This window comes from Phalacrocorax carbo, chromosome 2 (assembly GCF_963921805.1).
Source record: "Phalacrocorax carbo chromosome 2, bPhaCar2.1, whole genome shotgun sequence".
NCBI lineage: Eukaryota > Metazoa > Chordata > Aves > Suliformes > Phalacrocoracidae > Phalacrocorax > Phalacrocorax carbo.
Window position 1 is genome coordinate 32,125,503 of NC_087514.1, and position 14,677 is coordinate 32,140,179.

A 14,677-nucleotide genomic window follows, 5' to 3' on the forward strand; every position below is an offset into this window, starting at 1 on the left:
CAACACTCCTAAAACTGAGAAGAAATATTCTGATGTTTCCATCTTTTTATTGCAGCTAATTGATATGAGACAGTGATGCTAATAAGAAAATAAATCAGGTTTTATATTCTGTTGTATATTTTGTCTTATACTGCACACATGGCATGAGCAGTGAACTCAAGAATTACACTCCTGTTGCATTTAGGCAAATTTACCATTTGTAATAAAAAGAAAATATACACCAAGACTTCAAAGAGCTTCAGAAAATGTCTGAATTACAGTGTGTACGTATCGTAACTTTTAGGGCTTTTTAGACACTGAGGTGCCTTTCCCGCACGCAAATAGCAGCAGACCAGTTGAAAACAGGAGAAGATAAGGAGGGGGAAAGTTAGTATCTTCAGACTTGGTGTGGAAGGCTGCTTAAACGCACTGTAAAAGTAATATAAGCAAGCAGAACAGTGGTCTGCTGGAAGCACAAATGTTAGGAGTTATTCAGACTACAAAGGTATCCTCAAGCATATGGGTATCTGCCTGTAATGATTCCAACAAAAAAATGCAAACTGAGCATGAAGATCTGAAACGGATTTTGAAGAGCAGAGTCTGTAACATAAAAGTAAATGATGAGCTATGTATATATCTATCAAAAGGTGGATACCTGTAAAAGCAGTGGTGGGTGTGCAAGATCACCAGGCAAAACATCAGAAGAATTAGAAAGTAGTTGAATTGGTCATTGCTGGGGAGTTTGGTCAGGTGCTGCGTTGGGTAATGAAGATGAGGAGGTGTCAGACTGCCCTAGGTATCACAACAGAAGCACTGAAAAAAGTTGGAGAATTGAATATGGAGGTGTCACCATGTGTTGTACAGAGCATAGCCAGCGCTCTGAAGAAGCAGCGCTTGCTGACAGAAAACACGCCACATGCGTGGATGCCACAGCCGTGATTTGTGAATCTGAGCACTGGATTTCACTTAAAAAACCCTGAAATTCTTGGTGGAAAGCAAGTGGTGATTTTGAACAGGCTGTCAGTGACAGTCCTGGGAGGGTGTGAGCTCCCAAGGGGACAGTTTCTCTCCTCAGCCAGTTCCAGCTCCCTCCTTTGAACTTCTACTGCTTTGCTCCGAGGTGGGTGGGCATAGCAGTCCTGCTGCTGTCGGTTCCTGCCGTCCTGCCCGCAAGCCCATAACTAACTCCACCATCTAAGCCTGTCCTTCCCTAAAACTAGCTCATTCTTGATACAATATTAATCTTCAGCTTCCCTCTGATTTGTGAAATTGAAGAAAAATAATGGGAAAAATGGGCACTTGGCCTTTTGGATATTTCATGAGAAGGCTGTATTTTATTTATAAATAATTTATGACTTTGAAGCTACACACTCTCTCCTCAGGTTATATGACTTGTATAACTGAACTGTATGATTTACCTTAAATTGCCCATCTGCCATGCATTGTGAATCTCTGTACAGCACCGTTTCTCCTCTCCTGTACGGCCTTCACTCGTAGATAAGAGATTTGCATAAAATGATTTCTTCATGTAAATGCAATTGGGCTGCAGCTCTAGCATCTTGTTCTAACACATGTACCAATCCCCTTGAATCAAATAGCACCTACCTTGGTAATTGAATCTATTTGTTTGTTGCTGTAGTTTTGGGAATTAACGGGGAGCAGGATGCATGCGCTGACGTACTTTTACTGCGGTCTTTGTAGCCTTACCTTATCCTAAGGCTTCTTTGAAAAAAACAACAGGCGAGGGTCAGGATGGGGGTTGGCAGTGCTGCAGCTCAGGCAGGGGCCGGGGTGGGAGCCAGGGGCTGAAGGGGGCTCCCCAGAGACACCCCGATTATCTGCGCTGGCCGTGAGCTGTGCAGCCGGCCCTCACGGGGACAACCCGCCCGGGGCCCATGCAACCAGCGTAATTAAAATGGTGCGTAAACCAAGAGATAAGGAGCCCTGCTGTTTTGGTCTGTGTCATTTGGGCTACGATGTGGGGCCTGCTGGTGGTCCATGAGGTGGAGGGGTGTGCAAAGCCCCAGCCTGAGAACAGAGCAACCAAAGCACCTCACAGACCTTTCCTACACCTCTCTGCTCCTGATGGTCTTAGCCTTACATTTATACAACGTGGAGTACTTTTTTTTTACCCCCCAGTCACTGTTTTGGCTGAACCTGTTCCTTCATGGTCTCTCTTCCCTGGCCTCACTTTCTGTGCTCTGTTTGACTTCTCTTGCTATTCTTGCTATTCTTCCAGCTCCTTTTGTAGCCTTCTTGTCCCAGCTTCTGCAATATTCCTGGCGCCTCATCTCCCCATTACCTGAAGTATGAATAAATGAGATAACAAGACACAGGCCAGTTGTCCCAATTACTTTGTATACGTATGCATATGTATGCCCTCACCCGATCTCTTGTCTGTCATCTTTCTATCCTTTTCTACAGCAGTCAGTCTCCAGAGGGCGGGATTATCTTTTGCTGTGTATTTAGTGCATTGATGCTGCTGCAGTATGAATGGCATTGACTAATGGTGTACCTATTTTGAAAAACTAGAGCTGAGTTGTAGTGTTCATTTGGGCTACTAAAGCCTAACAAATTACCCTGTAGCCTAGCTTGTCATCACCATCAGTAAAATGTTTTCCTGCGTTCAGGTTGTCGTTGCATAGTTTTGTATTTTGAAGTTAGAAGGAAAGATAAAACATAGTTGATACGGCCTCTAATAATTATTTAATGCTTTTTATACTAATGCTAATGTGCTCTGAATAATGGTTTATGGGAAAGATGTGCTAATATAGGTAATGGTGATAGTATTTTGATCAGGTATGTAGTAAATGCAAAAGTTGGAGGGTGGTTTTTTTGAGGGCTTCTCCATCTTTCTATAATTACCAGATAGATAATATGAACTTGCCAGACCCAACATGCTAATGATTGCCTCCCAGCTTTTAGAGAGACAGAAATTATACACTAGCAGTGTCTGAACGAGATTCTGCTTTGGTAGTGTAATAAAACATACAATACTGTGCTCTCTTGCCATTGCGTAAACAGCCATGAATATGTCCCCTGTCTTTCAATACAGAAAATAATGAAGATGAAGCTAAATTTACTTTAGGAGTACTCAAATGGCTATTGATGGCTTGGGAATGCTGGGTTATCAATAGTAGATGAACTGCTTTGCTGTTGTCTGATACTTTGTAAAGGTGTCTCATGAATCATTTTCAGATAAAAGGTAAATGCTCTTACTGTCCAATTTTGCTCCTTTTAAATTGCTACATTTTTCAGCTTTGTCTGCAGATTTCCTGAAGCAAGCTCTCTGTAGCTGAGATGCAGGGTATTTTCTTAGCAAGACACCTTTCTTGAACTGGCTCTGAACTGTGCTGCCTGATTAAAGGCAAGTCTGCTAAGACTGTAGCATGAGATGATCATCTGCTGTGCTCTCTGTTCCACCGGCAACTTAGTGCTGGTCTGCGCTGGGCCATTAGGAGGAAGGTAGAGAACTGCGTTTGGGTAATATTCTTAAATATATCACATACCCTCCATGCCTTGCAGTTGGGTCTAGACTAATGGGGAAGAGATCTTGCTGCATCTCACTTTTAAAGCACGAATTTGCTGCCCACAAATCCCTCTGTGTTGAAGAGAGTTCTTTCCAGTATTTATTTTCTTCTAAAATGTGGTTGGTATGGGAGACTATTACAGAGGAACATGGAGACCTTTGGTCTTACATACATTACATTGGGACTGTGTAGGCAAAGGAGCAGTCTGAGGTAGCAGTTTGGCCTTTGGATGAAGAAAAAAGGCAAAAAGTGGTAGAAGCTATAGCAACAATATTACTGAATCTGCAGGAAATCATCTAATCCATAACTAATAGAAAACACTCCTAAAATTACCAGAGTTTTTGAAATTGGTTTCTTTGTTTCAGAAGTAAGCCCCAAAGCAAGGAGTGGCATTAATTTACTGGGATATTGCTACAGAAGGGTCTCTCTCACCTCTTTGCTCAGCTCGAGAACGGATCACACGTTGTTGGAGAGTACTCTTGCAGGACCTGTGGAATTCTGGAAGAAAGCTTTTATAAGCTTTATTTTCAAATAAATTCTATTTGATTTAGTCTGAAAATTTATAAATTACATACCGCTGTTAATAGTGTGTGTTTTATACTGTTCAGTGTTCTGAGTAAGAGGTGAGGCTCAAGTTCTCTTGCACTTCTTTCACGGTGCGTATAGTAAAGCCCTACCAGACACCTTCTTGTATCATAAGTTTCATTATCTGTAACAGTTGGACTTCTCTAGCTAAGGTGAGGACTGAAAAAAACATTGCCTGTGGCTTTAAGGGTGATTTGGGCACAGAACCCCCAGTTCATGGGTAGGTAGAATACCAGGAAATCGGCTTTTGTGGGTTTGGATGACTGCTGATTGTTATCTTGCCTTTCCTATCTCTCCCCCACCCTGAATCTTCCCTTGATTTTGCTGTAGCTAATTATATAAAATCAGACTTTATTGGAACAACTGCATCAGGCAGCAGTGTAAGTCTCCCTCCCCACCACTTTTTTTCCTGTAGCTAAGAGGCTGTTGTTGACATCTAAGTGTATTGCTGAGTTACTTTAAAAACTACTTCCGTACTGGGTCATGGGAAAGGTTTTCAGTGCAGTATTTTACCCTGATGCATCTATAACTCTAGCAGCAGCCATCAGCAGTACCACTTCTGCAGCTTTTTCAATAAAGAAATAAATCTCACAGTCATTTTTCCTGGGCTCTGCACACCAGTTCCATTAATTAAAATGCACAAAGAGAATACAGCATAAGGGGGGGGTGATTGTGTACCTACCAGTTACCATGGAAATAATTAAGGGCACGCTTAGACTATTGGACTCAGGAGCACTAGTGTCCCCCCTCTTCTTGTGTCTCTCCCTCCCTTGCAGCATGGTTTCTGTAGGAACAGCACCTGAGTGTTGGGTTCAGAGGGCCCCCCCCCACCCGTGCTTTGCTGGCCAGCCTCTAGAAACCTGGGGAGGGATGTAGTGACAAAAGCACCCAAGCATTTCTTGCAGGTTTTGGACCTTTCTTTACATCAGTGGGTGGTTGTTTTTCCTTCTTCCATCACAAGCACCAGAAAGATCTGGCCACCCATCTTGCTGCTCATGTAGGTTGCCAGCCTTGCCCCTGTCTCACCCAGCAGAAGCTGAGGGTCATTTATTCCACCCCTGTGGTTGTACCTGGAGAGCACTAGCTATGCTGGAGGCACAGCAAGGATGAGAGGCATCAACACCCTGCAGAGCTGTAGCTGACTCCTCACAGCCACTGCCAGATGCTGGGTGGGAGAGATTAAAGGGCAGGCCTGTCCAGTTTTCCACTGGGAGTATGGACTCCCTATGGCAGACCCTTGAGCCATTGGCATGTCTAAGAAGGACAGTTTGAACAAAATCCATGGCTCATGCAAATTGGTATAGTATCCTTAACAGGCACAGAGTGTTAACATTTCATAGTTTGAAAGAACTATACTGTAATATCAGTCCATTTTATTACTCTACTGTTTTGTGCTATTGGTGCCAGCAGAGCTGAGAAGTGAGTTGTCCCCAGAGTGGATATTTTATGGTGGCTACATACCTGCACTCTTTCATGGACCTGGCTCTGGAGGGGAATATGCGTTAGTGGTACAGACACTTTTGCATAATTCTGCCTCAGGGTTTCTTCCAACCTTCTCCTTTTGACTAGACCTGTTTGTTTCTTTTCCTATGTTGCTTGTCTTTTCCTAAGCCTTAGTCTTGCCTCTTTTCCTCACTTTTACAACTCTCCTGGGTGTATTTCCCTCCACAGCCACTCTTCCTATCTTAGCAATCTGTCCATTTTCTCTTTTTGCCCAAATGAACTTGCATTAATTTCCTGTCTTTTGCTTGACTCCCCATTCTTGGTAGCCTCTCGTGCAACTCTGAGGTCTCTCTTACTGCAGCCTCAGCTCTGTGTCCTCCTGTCTCTGCCAAGCATGTACCAGCTGCATGTTGGATGGGTTTCAGCAAACCCTGTTCTCATCCAAATAGTTCCTGATCTCACGCTCCTTGTTCACCCATTTTTTTTTCTCCTTAGCTTTTGCTTAGAGCGACCAACTCTCTCACCCTCCTTCCTCACTATTCTCTTGCCCTCCTTCACCCTGCTTTCTGTCTGACTCCCAGCCAAGTTTCCTTGCCTATGCTCGTCCATCATCTTCCCCACGTATCTCTCAGTCCCATTTTTCCCTGCTTTTCCTTACTCTTCTCCTGCTTCCTTACTCTTATTCCTGTTTTCACAGGATTACACCTTTCACATTTCAGAAGGCAGTAAAAAGCATCTCTCAGACATGAAGCTTTTTCCTAGATCGTGTCAAGTCCCTGCTTCAAAAGGGAGAATTCAAGCTTCTCAGAGAAAAAGGATGCCAAGACCTTTTAACATGGGCAGCGAGGAGTACTCTTCTTTGGCTTTACTTTCAGCGACATGCGCATCATTTTAATGGAGATACCCAAAATGACATTTAGCAAGAGGCTGCATTTTTTAACAGTTTTAAAGTGGCTCTGAAAAGGGGGAAGTGCCAGACAGCTGTAATAAGCAGCGCTGCTGCCAGCCTCACCTCTGGTTCTTATCATCAGGAAATGCCATTACAGTCTTCCAAGTCCTTTTTCTCAACATGTTGGAAAATATGTAGCCTTGGGAAAATGTGATATGATTCTGCAAATTTTACAAGGCTCCCAGCAGAGTCAGTTGTCCAAGGAGATGATGTGTGAGCAGTGAACTGCTGCCTGCCTTGGTGGCTTCTAAGAGTCGGTTGGGGAGTGAAAGCCCCACTTTGGAGTTGGACATTGTTTGTGAGTCCCTTGATGGTATATATTTATTTATTTTATATGTATTTATGTACCTCCTAATCATCTTTGCTCAAAGACTAGTTCTATATACATAAAGAAGAAAGAAAAAAGATACCTCACAAATTACAGGAGCCTGTATCACTGAAGCCTTTCCGTTTTGTAGAAGGGTCAGACTGGGATGCTGATATCAAGAAGAGGGTTGGCAATACTGCAGAAAATTCACAACTGTTGAAGTACAGTTTTGGATTTTTAATGGATAAACTCAGAGAGCAGTTCCACCAACCTTGTATTGTACAAGGTCTGTCTGCCATGTACTTTTTCCCGGATAGTAAAAGGACGACATGATCCCCAGCGAGTTAATAAGAATAATTCTTATTTGAAGTAGATTTTTGGGTTTTTAATGGATAAACTCAGAGAGGAGTTCTGCCAACCTTATATTGTACAAGGTCTGTCTGTCATGTACTTTTTCCCAGATAGTAAAAGGAAGACATGATCCCCAGTGAGTTAATAAGAATAATTCTTTCATGCCAGGAAAAAAAGTGAAAGGAAAAATGAGCTGCATAAGATTTGCCTGTGACATTTAAAGTCTAAATCTGAGTTTGTCTGAGTAATTTATCTTTGGGTATTTGCAGGAGGGAGAGCAGGAGAATATGAATGAGTGTGTCTCAGTTATGTCTGAGCTTTCTGATAGATGAAGAGAATTTTTGGTGACTCCATCTGTCCAGAAGGTCTATCCGTGTGATCTCTTCTCCAGCAGATGGAAGGTAACGCTAGGAGGAGTCCTTTGATTATCAAAGCATGGGAATTACTCCAGTGCAGTATCACCCTGAGACACCATTTTCTTTCAGAGTGGCAGGTGATGTTTCTGGGCTGTTAGAGAAAGCTGATTTCCCCCTGCTGCACTGAACATGTGTATGCCAGATTTTCTTTGGCAATATTAAACCTATCCACCTTCTGTATCTGTTGCTGGCGAGGAAAGAAATGAAAATAGAGAGTACCCATGTAGAGAACATAGCAAGTACAAAGGGACCGAAGGAAAAGGATGTGTTAATCAACTTCATTAATATTTCCTTTACAACCGGCGTGGAATCTTGGAGTTTCTATGAGTTACTTTTTGAAACATGTGAAAGATGAGTAGGCTGACCTGAATTTCCTGAACGTAGAGGTTCTTTCTTAAAGAGTGTAGCAGGTTTTTTTTCCCACTGATAGACTTTCGCCCACAAATTTTTGTTTCCCACTGCTGTTGGTTTTGTGCTGGCACACATGTTCGCAGTATCCCATTGAGCAACCTCACACTTCTGTCAAGACTTCTCTTTGCAACATGCAGTGTTGCATGCGAACCTACCAGCAGTCCTGCATCCAGACTGTCCTTTAATCTGTAGGAATAAGATTCAGTTTATTCTCGCGAGTATGAGGAGTTAACTTACGAAGCAAACGTCAGCCTTCTGTGAATTGCCTACCACTTTGGCATGTTACCTGTGTGTAACCATCAGAAAGCAGCTATGTGTGTCAGTCCTTGCTTGGAGAGAGAACAAGAAAGGACTGTGCAGCCATGGGAGTCATGGTTCAGCAGGGTTTCCTCTGGTGCCTGGGGAACTATGGGCCAGGGACGACAGTCTCTACCCTTTTTTGCATTGGAGCATGTTCTGGTCCATAGAAGGAGGGTCCACCTGACCCGTGGCACTTTTGGGAGATTGCCACATTTCCAGCAGGGGAGATTGGAGCACTGTGTTTATTCTTCAGCCTGTCCTTGTTTCTCATCTGCCTTTCCCCACAGGTGCACGTCATGTAGAGTCACTTGAAATGCACCTGTTTTCACCAGCTGTTTACTGGTGAAAGGGCTGGAAGGCATGTGGCAAGGCAAGGGCATGGAAGGCATGAGGAGTGGTGGAGGACTCTGAGTTTGTCTAGTTTGGAGAAAAGGAGGTTGAGGGGTGACCTCTTGGCTCTCTACACCTTCCTGAAGAGGGGAAGCGGCGAGGGAGGTGCTGATCTCTTCTCCCTGGTATCCAGTGATAGGACGAGTGGGAACTGTTCAAAGCTGCGCCAGGGTTGGCTTAGACTGGACATTAGGAAGCATTTTGTGACCGAGAGGGTGATCAAACAGTGAAATCGCCTTCCTAGAGAGGAGGTCAATGCCCCATGCCTGTCAGAATTTAAGAGATATTTTGATAATGCCCTTAATAACATGCTTTAACTTTTGGTCAGCCCTGAATTGGTCAGGCAGTTGGACTAGACGGTCATTGTAGGTACCTTCCAGCTGAGGAACTATTGTAGTCTATTCTAATATTGTACAGTCTGGACACTGGCTGTGCAGTGGAATTCAACTGTGTTAACGATACACAGCAGAACAAAAGGTTAACAAAAGCCATGCCTGTGAAACCACATTTGTCTCAGTCACCACTCCACTTACTCTGGAGGAGGTTAGGAGAAAGTAATTTGAAGTAGTCCTTTCTTACATACAGACTACCTTTCCCGACTTATCCATGCTTAGCATTGCAGATCAGGGTAGAGACTTAGTATCTGAGTCACACCTCCATCCAAATTCATAAAGATGGGTAGAAGTCATATTTGCTGTTAGGAAATACTCACATGGGGTGTCTCACTGTCCATCCATATGGGTCATTATGTATGAACTTGCCCCTTTTACCACATAACCACTGCTGTCTCATCTGTGATGGTAACATGCGTTTATACAAGCAGCCAGTGACTTGTTCCTCAGAAACCTGGGGCAGATCAGGAACAGTCAGGTTTTGGGGTGGTTTCTGAAGTGAGATGAAGAATTACATTCTGTGGAGCTTCCCAGCATAATTCACAAATACACCTTGCTATCTGCCCTATTTTTTTTCACCTCCTGCTCAATATTGCTTTTCAACATGAAATTCTTAATCATGGCTCATGTTATATCTTCAGGAAATATCACTATAGTAATCTCACTTTCGGTGCTCACCAGCGCTGAAGAATACAGACGGGACACTAAAACATCTGAGGTACCAAATGTCAAACCTCAAGATCCTGTTAGAACTTAGCACAGCAGTTGGGTTACTCTACAAGCTTTGATTAAAATGAACGTTTACTACTTCTTAAATATTTTTTGTTTTGTTTTATTATGTATAAAACTTTTCCTGCCTTAAGTAGCTTTTGTAAACTTACTTTTCTATTAATACCCTAACATGGCTGTGTGTAATTGGCATGTGATTAATATGCCTAATGGAGTTTTTGTCTTGAATGTGATTCCTTTGGCACTCTTTCTCATTTTTCCTCTTTGCTATTCATGTTGGCCACCTGAGACACTTTTTGAATTTTTTTTTTGGCTTGGCATTAATTTTGATTTCATAACCAATATTATTATTATTATTTTATCAAATAACCTGATAAATTGTTACACCAAGACTGCAGCAGCAGCCAAAGCACTGATGCTCTCTAATGGTGCACTTTACCTCTGTTCTGTTATCACTGCCTATTTCATTATTTGCAAGTTGATTACAGCTACGTTTCTCAGGGGCTATGAAATATTCAGCAGCCTGGACTAGCCTGGGGAGAATCACAGCCTTTGCAGTTGAACACCTGCCCTCAAAGGCAAAGAGGAACCAAAAACTTCTTGTCTTTAAAGCTAATGGGGAAATTCCTTCTCTGCTTGAGCTTTCCCACAACGCTGACTTAGAGGTGCATGCTAATTAAAAATTGCTCCTTTATTTATGCTTGTCATTGGATGGGGGGAAGAGTAAGAATAAATATACAACTAATGCATTTCTACCATATGAGCCTGGGTACAGCAAAGAAGGAAAGAAATGCCGGTCTAATTGGTTGCCTGTGTGTCAGTGTGAGGCAGTTGGCGTTCTGGGTGGAGTTGGGAAAAAAGCTCTCCGTTAAGGGCAAAAATTAACACTACCGGTTATGTTCTCACACTTTGATTCTCTGGAGGACTAGCCAGCAATGATTGACTGAAATGTGCAATATTTTACCAAGTAGGAAACAGATAAGATTTTTATAAACAGGATACTTCATCATTAAAGTAAAGAAACAATTGCTTTGACCTTGACACTGAATGAGTAAGGCCAGCATTGTGATAATTGAGAATGTAGCTAAGCAACAGTTCTCCAGGAGCTTGCACTGCTTTATTTTTAGTAGACTACACCAGTAAGGTGGGGGGGAGGGGGGGGAGGAGGGAATAAGCAAAGCAACTGGTTAATGCTTACAAAAAATAGACCTTTTTTTCTGTCTTTGTGCGAAAAGTTTGAGTTGTAATATACACTTATAGTGATTTTAATTTGGGTTTATGTCAAAAGAAAGTAATTGAATCAGTATATCTTCCTGTGGTCTGAACAAGCAGATAGTCTGACAGTATCCCTGGTTTCTTAAGCTGCTTTAGGGACCTGAGTCTCTCCTGAAAATTAATGGTGTAGAATAAATGGCGTATTCCTTTGGAAATAGTCTATTTTATATCTATCTCTGCTTACTTTGGTGGTAATTAGATTTCCTAATCTTACTGTTAGCACTGTACAGCCTAGTTTATTTGGAAAGTTGGACAGTAGTTTTAACTAAATTAATTTGCAAAGTCCTTTAAGTTCTTGCAACCACTTGCTGTAGATGGGCTCTAACTTTGGTTTAAACTACTCTTACAATACTACAGCAAGGCAGTTCCCTACAAAGTTAACAGTGTAAGACTCTTTAAATCTGAAATGAACGTCCAGGGAAAGGAAGGTACTTTCTTCTAGCTAAGTCAATTTACAAACCAAGTTAGTTTAATTTTTCACATAGGCAGTGGAAGGAAAGTCAGTCTGAGAAGTTCAACATTTATATTATGTAGGCGTTGCAGGATTGATTGCAACCACTTGGCCACTCAGTTATCCCGTAAGTACATGTTGCAAGGCTGGTGCTAATGGAAAGTTTGCAACCTCTTTAACTCTGTTCCTAGTAAATCTCTCATCACTGAGTTGGATGCTCTTTCTTTAGACGTCAAACCAATACAGTTACTAAGTAACAACGAGTTTCTGCTCAGAAACCCCAAGCAGTTGCAGAAATGTCTCTGAAGATACTGGTACTACATGTGTATAAACTACTGCAGCTTTACATATAGGAACTTTTCATTCTGATTTGGTCTATGAAATCCATATTATTGGCAAGATTACATAGGTAAGTGAATAAAAATGTCCTAATTCTCAGCCTAACTTCTTTATCAGATCTTTGAAAGTCAGTGAATAGTAAACAGACAAAAATAATAAAAAGGAGTTAAAAAAACTGTACTAGTTACTTTTAAGTATTTTAAATACCGGAAGGAAACCTTTTTCTAAAGCACTTTTCTCTGGATGTTATTTTAAATTTGAAGAAACAGGAGATAATGTATGTTGTCTGTTATATTCTCATAGTGCGGCATAATTGAATTCAGAATTGTGAATTTTTCTTTCTTTTTTTTTTTGCCTAGGAGGAAACGTTTGTCAATACCGTATATCACTTGAACATCAAGCTCTACAGAGACTCGAAGGTAATTATTTATGCAGCTGGGTTTTTTTTCCTGTGGTGGTCAGCTTGGCTTTAGTTCCGTTTTGTGAAGACCCCTGTAATACATGAAGGTACCAGTGCTAAGCAATTTAACTGGGTAGCAGCAATGTTACAAGTGGTTTTCACAGAGGCTGTTGCTTACAGCTTCATGATCCATGATGGGCTGTGAGATGTCACTCTGTGTGTGCGTATAAAATAAAGATGTGATACATCTTGAAAATGCAGTCATTGGTTTCACATCTTGGAAAGCAGCAGTACCAGTTCCAGCTGAAAGGTAAAATCAGCTGGATATGGGTTTGTATCTGGTCATTCAGAAATCCTTTCCTTACCCCTCAGTCTTCCAGCTGGTTGTCTTCCTGGAGCTGTGCAAGAGACACCACATGCTCTGTAGCGCTGGCACACGCTTTCCTGCCCCAGATAGTGGGACTTTTGGTCAAGCAGAGCAATAACTACCTCATTGGATATTGCCATTTTTTCTTGTTTTGCCAAGTTCTTAAAAGCTAGTTCTGCTGTTGCAATTGCTGTAGATGCTGCAGATCTATACATTGCATTTGCTTGTTTCAAAGCCTGTTTTGAAAGCATAGCAAATGAAGTCTCCATTGGTATGGACAGGAAATAAATAACAAAATAGGCAGCTGGGGGTTCATGTTTCAGGTTCAAGTTACAAAGCCATCTCACTGTGGAGGGTACGGAAAAGAATACTGTGGTTAGGAAGTTAGTCAGGGCATGCATTCTGCAAGGCATATCTGGTACCTTTGCATGGAGACCAGTGAGATCTAGCCTTCAGTATGCAGACTGGTGCTGCTTGCCTTCATTTACTGGAGGTCTGATGAAATTTGAGCAACATCAAATTTATATTGGGTTGCCACTTAAATAATTAGCACCTCCCAACACCTGGCAGATGGTGAATTTTCACACCCTGCAGGGGTTTTTTTTATTCTGGCCCTTGCTGGGTGGCTGTTCCTAGGAAGTGATGGTATGGTTACTGGACCGGATTTGGTTCTAATGCATTCAGTTTGTGGCTTAGTTGAGAAATACTGGGAAGATTTCAAGTCCCTTCCTTAGCACAACGATAGCCTTCAAACTTTCTGTGGAATTAGTGCTTTGCTAATGCATACTAAGCAGGTGGTCTTTACTTATGACAGGTTGATAAGACGATAAGCGAATAACCTTGAGGGTAACCACATTGCACTAACTGGCCTGGTGCATGTTCCTAGCTTTTCCTAAAGGCAAGGTTGGCTGCTCAGACAAGGTTACTGGTTTAACTTTGCTTTTGCAGAAGCTGAGAGCCCACCTCTGGTAACATACTCAGTTACCACAGCCTGACTGACCAGGTACCTCCTAAGCTACAGTGACTGATTGTACAAGTTGGTGTGAATATACTCCAAGTCCCTTGCTCAGTCTCTTTTTGTTATCTGTACATAGTACAGAGATGCTTCAATCCCAAATCATGAGCCCATGAGAAGTGCATAAATATAACTGAGATATGATTGATGGAAACATTGCTTCTTGGTAGTAGTTATCTTTAAAAGGAACACAGAAATCAATGAGCTTGACCAGACACCTTAAAGTTGTACAGTCAATTTAATATTACACGTGCTTCTGGAACCTTATCTTATAGAAGCCAGAGGATTGTGATAGTTGTCTTCAAATGTGTCAAAGATGGAGCAGTTTAGTTCTGAACTCTCATTCTTTGTAAAAGACACTCAGATCTGGAAACGAAACACCTCTGAAAGGTGAGGAGTTTTCTTCTCTCTCTCCCCTGTTGAATAGCTCATCGTTTTGGAAATTCTGTTTGCAATAAAAATGTGCTGATAACTCTGCTGCATGTCTAAAGGACCTGGATAACCTGAACTCTTGCACAGGAAGTCAGAAATTGTGAACAGGCTATCATGCCATGTAATCCTCCATCAGTGTTAGACAGCAACACAGTGCCATCTGAGCACAGCTGTAGATCCAGCGAATCTTCCTTCTGGTTCAAAAAAGTTGGAAATCTTAGAGCTTAAAAAAAAAAGATTGTTTTATTGGGGTTTTAGGGTCTTTTTAAAACCTGGATTTACTTCTCTGATGCCATTTATGGTACGATCCAGAAACAGTTGTTTGGCCTTGAGTGAGGCTGGAAGGTCAAGCAGCTTTGCTGGTGGAGGCATAATGTCAAACTTCATCCTGGCAGCGTGGGATTTTTGACTGTGTAAAAAACCAAACACCACCACCCGCCAGCCCACCGCCCATGCACCTTACAGCTGTGGTTTAGAGAGTGGCTGAAGGAAGTACCTTCAGATGGAGTCGGGGAAGGCAAGTGTGGCCAGTGATAAAGGAGGTGGCTTGACTGAGGACTTCTTTCAGCCAGTCAGGCTGCCGAGGGTCTCTCAGCGTGCAACTACATCTCCAGGT

At 42.2% G+C, this 14,677-nt stretch overlaps 1 protein-coding gene across 2 annotated transcripts in view; it reads left to right on the forward strand.

Annotated features, from left to right (window-relative positions):
• Positions 1 to 14,677, forward strand: part of PAG1 (phosphoprotein membrane anchor with glycosphingolipid microdomains 1) — a 117,488-nt gene that overhangs the window by 15,123 nt on the left and 87,688 nt on the right. For both annotated transcript variants that reach the window (XM_064442496.1, XM_064442497.1), the window contains exon 2: positions 12,207 to 12,266. The gene's annotated coding sequence lies outside the window, so the exon portion shown is untranslated. The remainder of the gene's footprint in view (positions 1 to 12,206; positions 12,267 to 14,677) is intronic.